Genomic DNA, 12,348 nt, shown 5'->3' with positions numbered 1-12,348 from the left:
TGTGTATATAAAGCCTAATTTCAAGATAAACCTACGAGTATCCGATTTTGCAATGGCAGATATCCTTTATTAATAATAGATACAGCTGGCTTGATGAGAGCAAGTTCAGAACAAATATGGATGTTTAGGTACACCGCTCCTCAGCTTATTTATGAGGTCATCATTCTTCCACACTGCCGTTAATGCATTTATGACTATTTCATGTAAATGTCACTGGCGGTTCGCTTAAATACTCCATCTTTTATTTAAAGGCATTAATATGTTCTTGGAAGTTTTAACTTAGAGAGAGTACTGTCTGTGCTAAGACCTACACAGTTTTAAAGGTTGGAAAATCTGGATTCCACTGAAATATTTACAGTAGATTTGTATTTCTTATACTAAGTACAGTATAAGAATACTACAGTAAATTAAATAGTTAAGCATAATGTTTTATTATTGTTTTATTATTATTTCTTAAAATTATTCTGATGCTTATTAGTATTTGAAAAATGTTTGTCTGTTACTGTAAATCAAAGTCATGTGGTATGACCAACATTTAAACGAATACAGGTATCACAAAGATCTTGTTAAGGTCAATAAGTCTCTTAAAATAGCAGGTAATTTGACATTTTTTGTGACAAAACAATGTTAGTTTAGGTTGTAAAATATGGTGCAACGCTCCAAAAATGTTAATGTTTTCATGTACACTAATGTATTCAAGATATGAAGAAAATAGTAATATGTAGTCATTAAATTGAAAAATATATATATTTTTAAATGTCTACAAGTTTTTGGTAACACTTTACATTAAAGTACTCTTTGTATTGGTTTTATAAAGGTGTTTATTAATCACTAATAACTTATTTACAAATGCATTATAAGTCGTTTATAAGCTATAACCAGTGCTCAAAGTGGGAACTGGGAAGTGCCAGTACTCCCGAGGTGGGCGGTGGGTTCCACCTCAGTTGAAATATATATATAGGCCTTTATATATATATATATATATATATATATATATATATATATACCTGTTATAACTGTAAATTGGCAACAAGTTTTTTCTTAAAAAAAAAAAACATTTGAAAACAACATGAATACAAAAAGTAAATTTCTAATAAGTGAGTTTTAAAACCAGATTTTGAAGAAAACAAAATGTGCGGACACTCTTATGTGCAATTGACTCTTATATATATTAAGTGTGAGCATAATAATTTTTGTGAGTGCATATATTTAAGTTGAATTTTTACACCCAGTTCTTAGTTTAAATGAATTGAAAACATACAAATTATAATTAAAATGGTGACCTGTATTCATGTAGTACTGGTACAGTAAGTGTGTGTGGTCAGGAAAGTTTTTGCAACACTGCTAGAGCCTGTTACATCTTTAATTTGGGAGTATAATCCTACTACCCTCCAATATGTGAATCTTTTTAAACTTAAACTAAACCTTTTCTCAGTGATGAGATTCATTTTTATTTGTGAGACAGTAACTGATCGAGAGGCATGGGTATTATGAAGAAGATTAGCAGTGCAGGGTCTTTAAGAGATGAAGTTGGTCGTATCCAACAGCTGCCATTCGTTCTGTTTAATTCAGGAGGTTTCCTGTAAGCTGGTGAATCCACTATCACAAGCACCTCTGAGACTCCCTTGCTCCAAGGCTGTGCAAGCCAAATGTTTTTTGAAGTGCAAATGCGATGACGGGAACTGCCTTGATGGCCTTGGCTGTGACACATGCACCCTGGGGCTAGGTCAACAACATCAGGCCTCGCCGATCTAACACAGGTTCCACGGGGAGCCCTTGGACGCGAGCCGCCTGCCCTTCCAGCGCCATGACGGTGGATTGCAACACTGGCACAGGAATCACAATGCGAGTCACAATGCTTCTTCCTTGTCGATATCCTCGCCTCCCCCTCCTTTTCTGTACCTTCAGCCTCATGGAGCAGGAAGGTCTGACTCTAGCTGTCAGCTGGGGTGTGGAGGGTTTGACCTGCCCTTTCCTGTGGCCAACCCTCTCCTCATTCCAATGCTCGGTCTTCCTCCATCGCATCACTACCCCTCCAACATCCCACCACAGAGCTGGAAGCTTGCCCAGTACTCCGACAGGGTTGCCCCCTTTCTAGAAAAATTAAACTGCTGGAATTGAAGAGAGCAAAGCCAGAAGGTGAGCACAAGAGAGACCCATGTCTCGCCTGTTACTGTTTAATTAGCCTACTGGGCTTTTGAGGCCTTGAGAAATGGCAGTGTAGATCCGACCTTCCTAATCCCAACCTGCCATAAACAAGTCTCGGGCCCACCGCCCGTCCACTCTGGCAGGGATGGGAGAGCAAGTCCCTGATGTACCTGTCAAAAGACTTAAATCTCACCTCGATTTTCCCCTGAAGGCTTTGGAGGAACCATTTTTAATCCTGCCTCCCCTTATTAGATGCATGATTTTATTGATTCCTTCTCCTCTGCTGCTCTTTATAGCGGTGCTATTATGGTAGAGAAGAATAAAAGAGTAGTGATTTAGAACATTGCAGAGCAGGACTCAATGAAGCCGGGATTGCCTGGGACACTTGGCAGCACAGACGTGTCTTTATCCACGAACACGCAGACATAAAAATGATCAAAACGTCTCAGCTCTTTTTTTGTGATCCTGCTCATCCTCTCCTTAGTGTATCAACGTCTCCGAGAATTTGGAGAAGGTAAAAGCGTGTCTGTTACTTTCATGAAAAGTGAGAATGGTATCCTGCATCGGTAGTGATTATGACACATAAATCAAAGAGGAATATTGCTTGATGTAGCCATACTTCTTTTACTAAACTCAGGAGAGGCAGAAGCAACATAAAGACTGAAGGTTGGTCTTGTAGTGCGATATTATTATTGCTTCAGCGTTCTTTGAAGACAGCTCCTATAAAGAGAATCAATCACGTTAAATCAGGCACTTCAGATTATAAAGTAGGCATGTTCGGTGTCCATTTTTTAATAGTCATACAGAACCAAAGCCATGTAGTGACAAAGAATGGAAAACAATGGACTGAATAGCTACTTTCACTATTTTCACTAGTTTTAAATCTATACAGAGCATGTAGAGGCAGGTCTAGCCATCATGTCTTGTAATTGTGTCAAAATGGCAGACATTGGTTCAATCTGCAAGTCCTCTACGGGTATAGACATCATCCTCTGGAGAGAAGTTTTGAGTTCGGATATGCCTACACACGAGAGACGTTTTTTCCCCCCTGTCTATTGTTTCTCTTATGGTGTGGTGCATACTTCTCTGTTCAAATCACAGCTGGAAGATGAGCAGGAACATTTTTTTTCCAGGTGTCAAATGCTATCGCCTTCATCTGTGTCACTTTTTCCTGCTTGGACACAGCCCGTCACGTGGCCCAGTCCGGCTGTGAGGTTGAAATACATTTGGTCACTGTTCTCTGCCGCTCCACACATTGCAGGGATTAATTAAATATGTGTTTTTTTTAAGGGTAATTCAGATGGACAGGGTCTTTACATCATTAAGTGTGAAAAGATGACAAATTAAATTTTTTGACAACCAATGCAGAGCTACAGTCAGCTTGTCATAAATAATTACATTTTTCAGACTTGTCATAAAGCTGAATTCTCTTCAGCAAGAAATGTATTCTTAACGTTCAAAGCAGAGATTATGGTAAATTAAAGGGATTTTTAAAATTTCTTATTCATGAGCAAAATTTTTAAATTTGCCTTGACTTATTTGTGCTCATTTGATCAGTGAACAATGAAACTTAGTGATGGCATACCTCCCCCTCCTAATCCTTTGATGACTTGCAAGTTTGTATAAGGGCTTAATAGAGCTGGATGGTGCTCATGTGTATGATGATCACACAAGGCTTATTTGCTTCCTGTTATAAAATCATCATTCACAAAGCCAGCTTTGCACATTTCACTTCTTCCTGCATACATGTGCCTTTGCAATGTATATCTAAAATAAAACATTGCCTATCATAGTCTCATGCCAAACTTGTAATGATGTGATTTGAATGTAATGATTTAACCTTGTTAAAATTATTAAGATATCATAGGAATTGGCTCGTACAAAAATTACTCAGAATGGGAAACTTTACCATACTTTTGAAAATATTATAGAAAATAATATTCTTTTTTAAAAAATACTTAAGATCAAACTGAATTTATTGTTTTTTGGACACTTAACTAAGTTTTACTTTAATGTATATTTTAAATCCTTATGTTTTAATCGTATTTTGTCATGCTTTAACACTAGGCAGTCATTTTGACTCTTTTAAAATTTTGCAATATAATAACTTTGTTGAAATACAACCCATGTAACTATAGGACCCTGACTTTTCCTAAATGTGTCTATATTTTATTCTATCATTGTTATTTTATTAAAATTACAAGACACAAAAGAGTTTTGAGTATTTCTACCTTGAATGACCATTACAGTCATACTGACCGTATGCATTTTTTGTGAGTTTCTTAGCCCATACATAGGCTAATATATGCTAATATTAGCCCTGATAAAATAAATATTTCATGAAATAAAACAAACTAATTAGGCTATAATTTCTTGGCAACAGTGCAAAATCCTGGATCATCAGCTGTGCCAACCACAAGAGCACTCAGCCCGGCACTGGATGAAGCTGTCCCACTAAATCCACCTATAGCAGAGCGGCATGAAACAGCAAAAGACGACACAGTGTGGACTGTTATACAGCATATATTTTTGCTCACTAAAACAAATATTGGTCACTAAATCAAGTCATTTTCTCATAGTTTATCATATTTTCATATTATTTTCCTGTGACGGTCAGAATGACTGTTTTGGCCTGTTTGGAGCATATGCATTTCATATGTGCCCATAAAGGCTTTACCTATGCATTGAAATACATATTGACGATGTTTTTGTAAGTTATTGTATTCTAATATCCAAGGATGAATACATTTGTTTTCATTTTACAAAGAAAATAATAGAAAATGTATCAATTTCGACTTTGTATATGTACAACAGGTGTTCTGTGGTTGTCGATTGACTAATATATTTTCACATACATTAGAATTAAAATGAAGTGTTCTGATGTTTATTATTGCCTATCCTAACATTACAGATCCATTTATTCTTAGATTTGATATAGCTTATTGAAATTATATGCAAATATGAGCGGTCAGAATGACTGCTATGGGCATTATAGTTATAGAATTCCGGTAGTTCTAGTGTGAAAGAAGTACACTTATTTTGATGTGTTGACTAACATATTAAAGCACATGTTAAGTACTTGATTATAATTTTAACTTTAGTGTTAAAATGATTGTCAGTACATTCAACAGTATACTGTAAGCATATTTCAAAAACAATAGAAGTAAAATAACATATAAAGATGTACTTAAGTCCTACTTATGTGACACTCTTAAGTTTAACTGATTACATGTAATATAAACTTAAACTGTAATGAAATTACATGCAGTTTGACATTATTACAAAGTGCACTTTTTAATAGTGTACTTAAGTATGATAAAAAACAGTAATGAAAGTGTACTCTCTTTTCTTAAGTACACTTATGTGGTCTTTTGTTTCTTTAATATTATATTATCTGCAAACTGTCATTCCCATTTTTGGGGGCATTTACCCCAAAATTACATTTCTGTCATGACAACTCTCGGAGTGTTTGGCATGGTAATGGATATGACAATGTTGTATGTTTGGTCATGGCGGAATAGATCTGCTACACTGTTGCTGCTTTTATTGCTTCTGCTGTGAGCAAGTAAGACATGCTGCTACTGTACAATATAGCGTACATGAATTACCCATAGCAGATATATACAGGTGGAGCTGGGGAAGGTGGGGGGGGTTTCTGAAAGCGCGCAAATGCTACCCAAGTATTTGAAGGTTGAGCAGTGAACTCACTGGCTACTGATACAGCAGAAACCAATCGGCTGCGCCGTAACAATGTGATTATGAACAGGTGAGTAAAATGACCTATTAGCCTGCACCATCTAGAGTTTCATGCCAGAACTTTGTATTTCCACTTTAAAATGTTGAATACTTTGGAGCACAGACTCAAGTCTCTTTTTAAAGCAGATTTTTAATGGGTAATTGTTTGCACCTTCAAACCTATTTCAGGGAGTGCGTTCTCAAGACACCAGGAACTGTTTTGTGCAGATGGGCGGCCGGAGTGCGTTAAGAGTTTTTCTGTTAGAGCGGTGTCGTGTTCAGTGATGGGAATAACGGCGTTACTTTTTCCAGTAACGAGTAATCTAATTGATTACTCTTCTCATCTTAATAACGTTACCGTTACTGCCAAAAAATGCGGCGCGTTTTAGGGTACCCTTTAACGTCAGTTAGATGACGCTATCTAATCCTCCTAACCCTACCCCAGACCTAAACCTACCCGCGTCATCTAACTGACGCTAAAGGTAAAGCGTCAGTTAGATGACGCTCTAGGATCGTCATCTAACTGACGTTAAAGGGTACCCTAAAACGTCGGATGTTGACGTATGGTCAAAAGCGTCAGTCATATGACGTCTTGGGATGAGACTGTGTATGTTACTACAACTGATGAAGCTGTTTTTTTTTTCATCAGACCAACTAGATCTCTGAGCGAGAGGCAAATACTTTTTTTACTGTTCTTCCTTGGTTAGTGGGCAGAGCACGAGACAAGCGCATACATGCTGACGATTGGCTGAGGTAGAGTAAAATGTCATTGTAAGCCAATCAGAGGTAGAGTTGGGCGGGTGTTCGAAAGTTCGAAAGCACGCATAGATGGGCATTCGGCTCTTTTGACTCAGCTCACTGAAAAGAGCCGGCTCTTTTGGCTCACAAGCGGCTCTTTAAATGACTTTGACTATAATATTTCAATTTTTATTACATAATTATTTAATTTCTACAGGCTAAATTTGTAAAAATAGACTCGGCTCTTCAGATATGCGAGCCAGCTCCCGACGTTCACTTAAAAGAGCCGGCTCTTAGAGTCGGCTCATTCGCGAATCGCGAACGACCCATCAAAAGCTCATTCGCGAACAAGTCAGAGGCGAAATCCGGAGGCGAAAGTTTCGAAACCCGTTGGCGGCCATCTTTTTAGATGTTTATCGAGCATTAGCATTATTCGAGAGAGTCACCGCTCGTATATGCTCTGGAGAGCAGAAACAGCTGCGTAGGGGAAATCGTCGCTGTACTCGGGTCCACCAGAACCTCCGGAGGGTTTCAGGAGTTTCACAATTTGCTCCAGGAGCTAGTTTTGGTTGACCTAATGGTGAGGACGCTGACGAGGACAGCGTAGGCCGTATAAGCCCTCGGCCTCGAGTGGTCTATGCCTGTCGAGCCCGCGCTCTACAGCCCGGCGCGAGGTTCACCCTCGTCGCCCGCATCCACCTAATCTGTCATTTATTTTTGTTTTGATAATAAATGAAGCCAGCCTCCAAAAGTGATTAATCTGTCCTGTGATTTTTTTCTCTCTCTCAGAGGTGGTTGGTGGTCTTTACATTATAACAATATTTCATATAATCTAGATATGGAATAAATAGCATTCAATACAAAATGAATATGTCTCATATATTGAAATAAAGTTTTATGTGATAAAATATGTGCTTTGTTGTGCATTAGAACCACAGTCATATATTACAAAATAATTTATTGAAGCATCCAGATACTTCACCACGTGACAGCAGCAAGCAGCTAGGCTCCTGATTGGTTAACGCGGCGCGAATTGACGCAGAAGTTCAGATTTTTCAACTCGGGCGGCAGACGCGAATTCGCGTCAAACGCGTGAATGCACAAATAGCACTAACTAATGGTGCGTTCACACCGGACGCGAATTCGCGTCTGCCGCCCGAGTTGAAAAATCTGAACTTCTGCGTCAATTCGCGCCGCGTTAACCAATCAGGAGCCTAGCTGCTTGCTGCTGTCACGTGGTGAAGTATCTGGATGCTTCAATAAATTATTTTGTAATATATGACTGTGCAGGGTGCGATTTGCCGGGGGGGATGCGTGGGATTTCCCCCTTTCTGGTCAAAGTATCCCTGCCTCTGCTTAATTATTTTTATCCCCGGTGGGGATAAATTTATCCCCCCCTCAAAGTGATCAGTACTACTACAATAGTGGCGAGACGGATCACAAAACTTATCACGGGTCCGTGGTTTGATTAAAGTCAATTTTATTTTAAAAATGCGCTCCTTCGGCTGGCTCTGGTATAGCGGCCGCAGCCTCTCTGTAATCACCTCTCTGCAGACTTGCGCAATGTCCCGCCCACGGCGCTATCTGATTGGTTACTCCTCACGAGTAATAGCCTATCAACACTTGCGAGAATGGGCAGTAGAGCTGTGTGTCGGAGGCGTTTAGCGCGGCGCGGTAGACGCGAACTGACACAGATGATGCATCTGTCTTTTCTATCATTTCACTGTTGCTCAGCATCGCGATGTAACGTTAACGTTGTTACTTTAACAGTTGTATAACTTTTCTACTGTGATGGTTTAACTTTGCAATCAATCCATGGTTCAGCAGACTGATAGAAGTAGCCTAGCCTAAACGAAGTAAAGCGCTGTAATGTGAACTGTCAGTGCGATAGAACAATAAAATTCGAAATGGACCACCCACTGGAAAGCTGTGGATTTTCCCACAGGAAAGCAGAAAAAGACTGTTTTCCTAGTATGATGAGGCCTACACTATAGTCTATTTATGTTTAAGTTGACACTACGTTGTGCCATTTAATTTTTCCATTCATAAATAAGTCTTTTGACATGTCAAGCCGAGTGGCACTATCCATGGTACTGGGAGGGGGATTTAATTCTTAGGCTACGTGTTTTTCGTTGTGTGTGATCACAGTTCATATATAAGCTATCAGAGTAAAACATATTGCGTTAGGCTACTTCATGAGTTAATAAGAAAAAAGATTTTACAATTCCTGCAAATGCAGTGATGAAGTTCATGTTCTCATGATTTATTTTTATGAATAAAACTTTTTCAAAACATCCCCCCCTCTGTTTTTTTCACAAATCGCACCCTGTGACTGTGGTTCTAATGCACAACAAAGCAAATATTTTATCACATAAAACTTGATTTCAATATATGAGACATATTCATTTTGTATTGAATGCTATTTATTCCATATCTAGATTTTATGAAATATTATTATAATGTAAAGACAACCAACATATAAGTTCGTGTCTGGACAGTGATGTGTGAGAGAGAGAAAAAAATCACAGGACAGATTAATCACTTTTGGAGGCTGGCTTCATTTATCATCAAAACAAATATAAATGACAGATTAGGTGGATGCGGGCGAGGGTGAACCTCGCGCCGGGCTGTAGAGCGCGGGCTCGACAGGCATAGACCACTCGAGGCCGAGGGCTTATACGGCCTACGCTGTCCTCGTCAGCGTCCTCACCATTAGGTCCACCAAACCTAGCTCCTGGAGCAAATTGTGAAACTCCTGAAACCCTCCGGAGGTTCTGGTGGACCCGAGTACAGCGACGATGTCCCCTACGCAGCTGTTTCTGCTCTCCAGAGCATATACGAGCGGTGACTCTCTCGAATAATGCTAATGCTAATGCTCGATAAACATCTAAAAAGATGGCCGCCAACGGGTTTCGAAACTTTCGCCTCCGGATTTCGCCTCTGACGCGCGTAAATTTCGCTTCAAACTTTTGTTTTTACGCGCGTCAATTTCGCCATTGACACGCGAATTACCACAGAGTGGTCAAGCGTCAAACTAGACGCGGTAGACGCGAATTTGACGCGCTATTCGCGTCCGGTGTGAACGCACAGTAATCATTCGCGCTTAACGCGCCAGACGCTCAATTCGTGCCACGAATTCGCGTCTACCGCGCCGCGCTCTACGCCTCATTCGCGCCGCAGGAATTTTTTACGCGCGTAACGCGTCTTTGCATTGACTTAACATTGAAATCACTCGCGCCTGACGCGCTATTCGCGTCCGGTGTGAACGCACCATTCGCGAACGACCCATCATCACTAACGGCTAACGCTCATGAATTGCGAACGACCCATCATAACGCATAGTCGGACAGGACAGGACACACAAGGAACAACACAAGCCAATCAGACGAGAGACAGGTATGGCGATGAGCCCAAATAATCCAAAAGTAGCCTTCTCTAAATGCAAGTATAGACATTACTTTTTCCTTCAAGAAATTAAAGGAACGAATGTAATCGTGAAATGCACATTATGCCCTGGGCAAAAGTGCCTATTAAGTGTCCATTTCATTATAATATTCAGATTTATCATAAATAATTGAACATGCACATGTATTTTAAGTTCCGAGGGGTAGAGGTGGGGTCACATTTGAGCATTTAAAATTTAATTTTACTTGAAAGTAATGCAATAGTTACTTTCTTAAGTAACTAGTTACTTTTAAAATTTGTAACTGAGTAACTACTTTAGTTACTTTTTGGAAGAAGTAACTAGTAACTGTAACTAATTACTTTTTAAAAGTAACTTGCCCAACACTGCACTGTAAAAAATTTTTTTGTAAAATAACGGTAAAAAGTCTGGCAGCAAAGTTGCCAACCACTTACCGTCAAATTACAGTAAAAAAACTTAAATTATTTTACAGAAAAATGTTGTTTTTTGAAAACGGATATTTACCGTAAATATTTTCTGTATTTTTACAGTCAAACTGCTGTAGAAAAAAAAACAAATCTCATAAAAAAAATGTCTGTTGAATGTTAAACGAATGTATAAATCTGTATAAAAACTTACAAATATTGCAGAAATACCTTAAAATTACATAATTAAAACAAAGACTTCTGTTTTAATACAGTATTATTTGGTATATTTTTAGGATAATCCAATCCATCTACAAAAACTCCTTGTCAAAGTAAAGACTTTTCTATGTAAAACACACAGAAAATGTTGTATAATTACCTTCAGATACCCTAATTTAAAGCCTAATACCAGTATATTGATCGATTTAAACTTTTATTTTATGTCATTATTCAATCTATTTACAGTAAATTCCTGTTAAATATTGGTTTTATCCTGTACAAAAAAACAAGATCTTGTGATATTAAGTTTCAGAAACATATTTTTAACAGTTATTGCTTTATTAAAACATTATTTGACAGTAATTACAGACACATCTCCAATAAATTTACAAGCTTTTACCATTAATGTATGCAGGTTTACTTTATATAAACATTATTTGACAGTAATAACAAGCAACTCTCCAATATTTCTACATGTTTACCATTCAAAATAAGGGGGTTTACTTTATATAAACATTATTTGACAATAATTACAGGCAACTCTCCAATATTTCTACATATTTGTACCTTTAATGTATGGGGCTTTACCTTCTATATACTTTTAACATCAATGTATGAGGTATACTTTATATAAACATTGCTTTATACTAATTAAAATCAACTTTCCAATATATCAACATGACATTTACTCAATGTATGGGTTAACTTTATATACACATTAATAGACAGTAATTACAAGCATTTCTCCAATATATGTAAAAATACACATGTTTATTTTATGTAAACAATATTTGATAGCAATTACAAGCAACTGGCCAATATATGTACATACTTTTTCCATTACGGCATGGGGTTTACTTTAAAATGCACATAGGCTAAAATGCACATAAAATACGGTCAAGTCCTTCAGTCAAAAAGTTCTTTGTTCTTAGTTCAGAAGCTAAGTTCTTTCCAGTAACAAACAAAGTTAATATATAATCAGTATTAATATACAGATGTGAATGTGCATGCTAAAAAAGTTCATTTGGCAGATTGATATTCACCCACGTCCTTTCAAAATTCCAACGATGGCTATGATCCTCTGTAGTGGCTCTCACCAGGCATTGTCCTGAAAAATAGATAAGATGTATCATGCTTGTAAAAATCGCCAGAGCAGAGCCATTAGGTTGCCCCCTAACAATAATTGCAGTTTGGAGCTTAAATGAAAATTGAACTGTATGCGTTGCGACGTTCGTCTATTATAGGACAACTTAGTTGGAATAAACGAGCAGACACTGATTAGCTACTTGCTCTACGTTTATTTAAAATTAACAGCAAGACGACTAGAAGTGAATGTGCTTTCCATTAAATGAATCACACACAGTTAACAAATCCTTAAGAAAAAAAAAAAAACTTTGTGTGATTTATTTAAAACAAAACACGTTCATTGCACAGTAAACAAACCCTTAAAGGAGAACTCCGGCGCAAAATGAACCTTTGGTCTAATAACACATTGGTACCTAGTCAACCGTTCTCTGAGATTTGTTTTCATGATAATCGAATGTAAAGAGTTTTATCTCTAAAAACTGTTTAGCGTATAACGCTAGTAATGGGGGCATTTAATAAGTAAAAAGAAATCGCTAGTTAATACCACTAACAAGGCTCAAAATAGCCCCACACTAACACAGTAGCATAATGAGG

This window comes from Rhinichthys klamathensis, unplaced genomic scaffold, assembly GCF_029890125.1.
Source record: "Rhinichthys klamathensis goyatoka isolate OS25496 unplaced genomic scaffold, OSU_Roscu_1.1 h1tg000036l_1, whole genome shotgun sequence".
Lineage (NCBI taxonomy): Eukaryota > Metazoa > Chordata > Actinopteri > Cypriniformes > Leuciscidae > Rhinichthys > Rhinichthys klamathensis.
Note: the sequence above shows the minus strand (reverse complement) of the source record.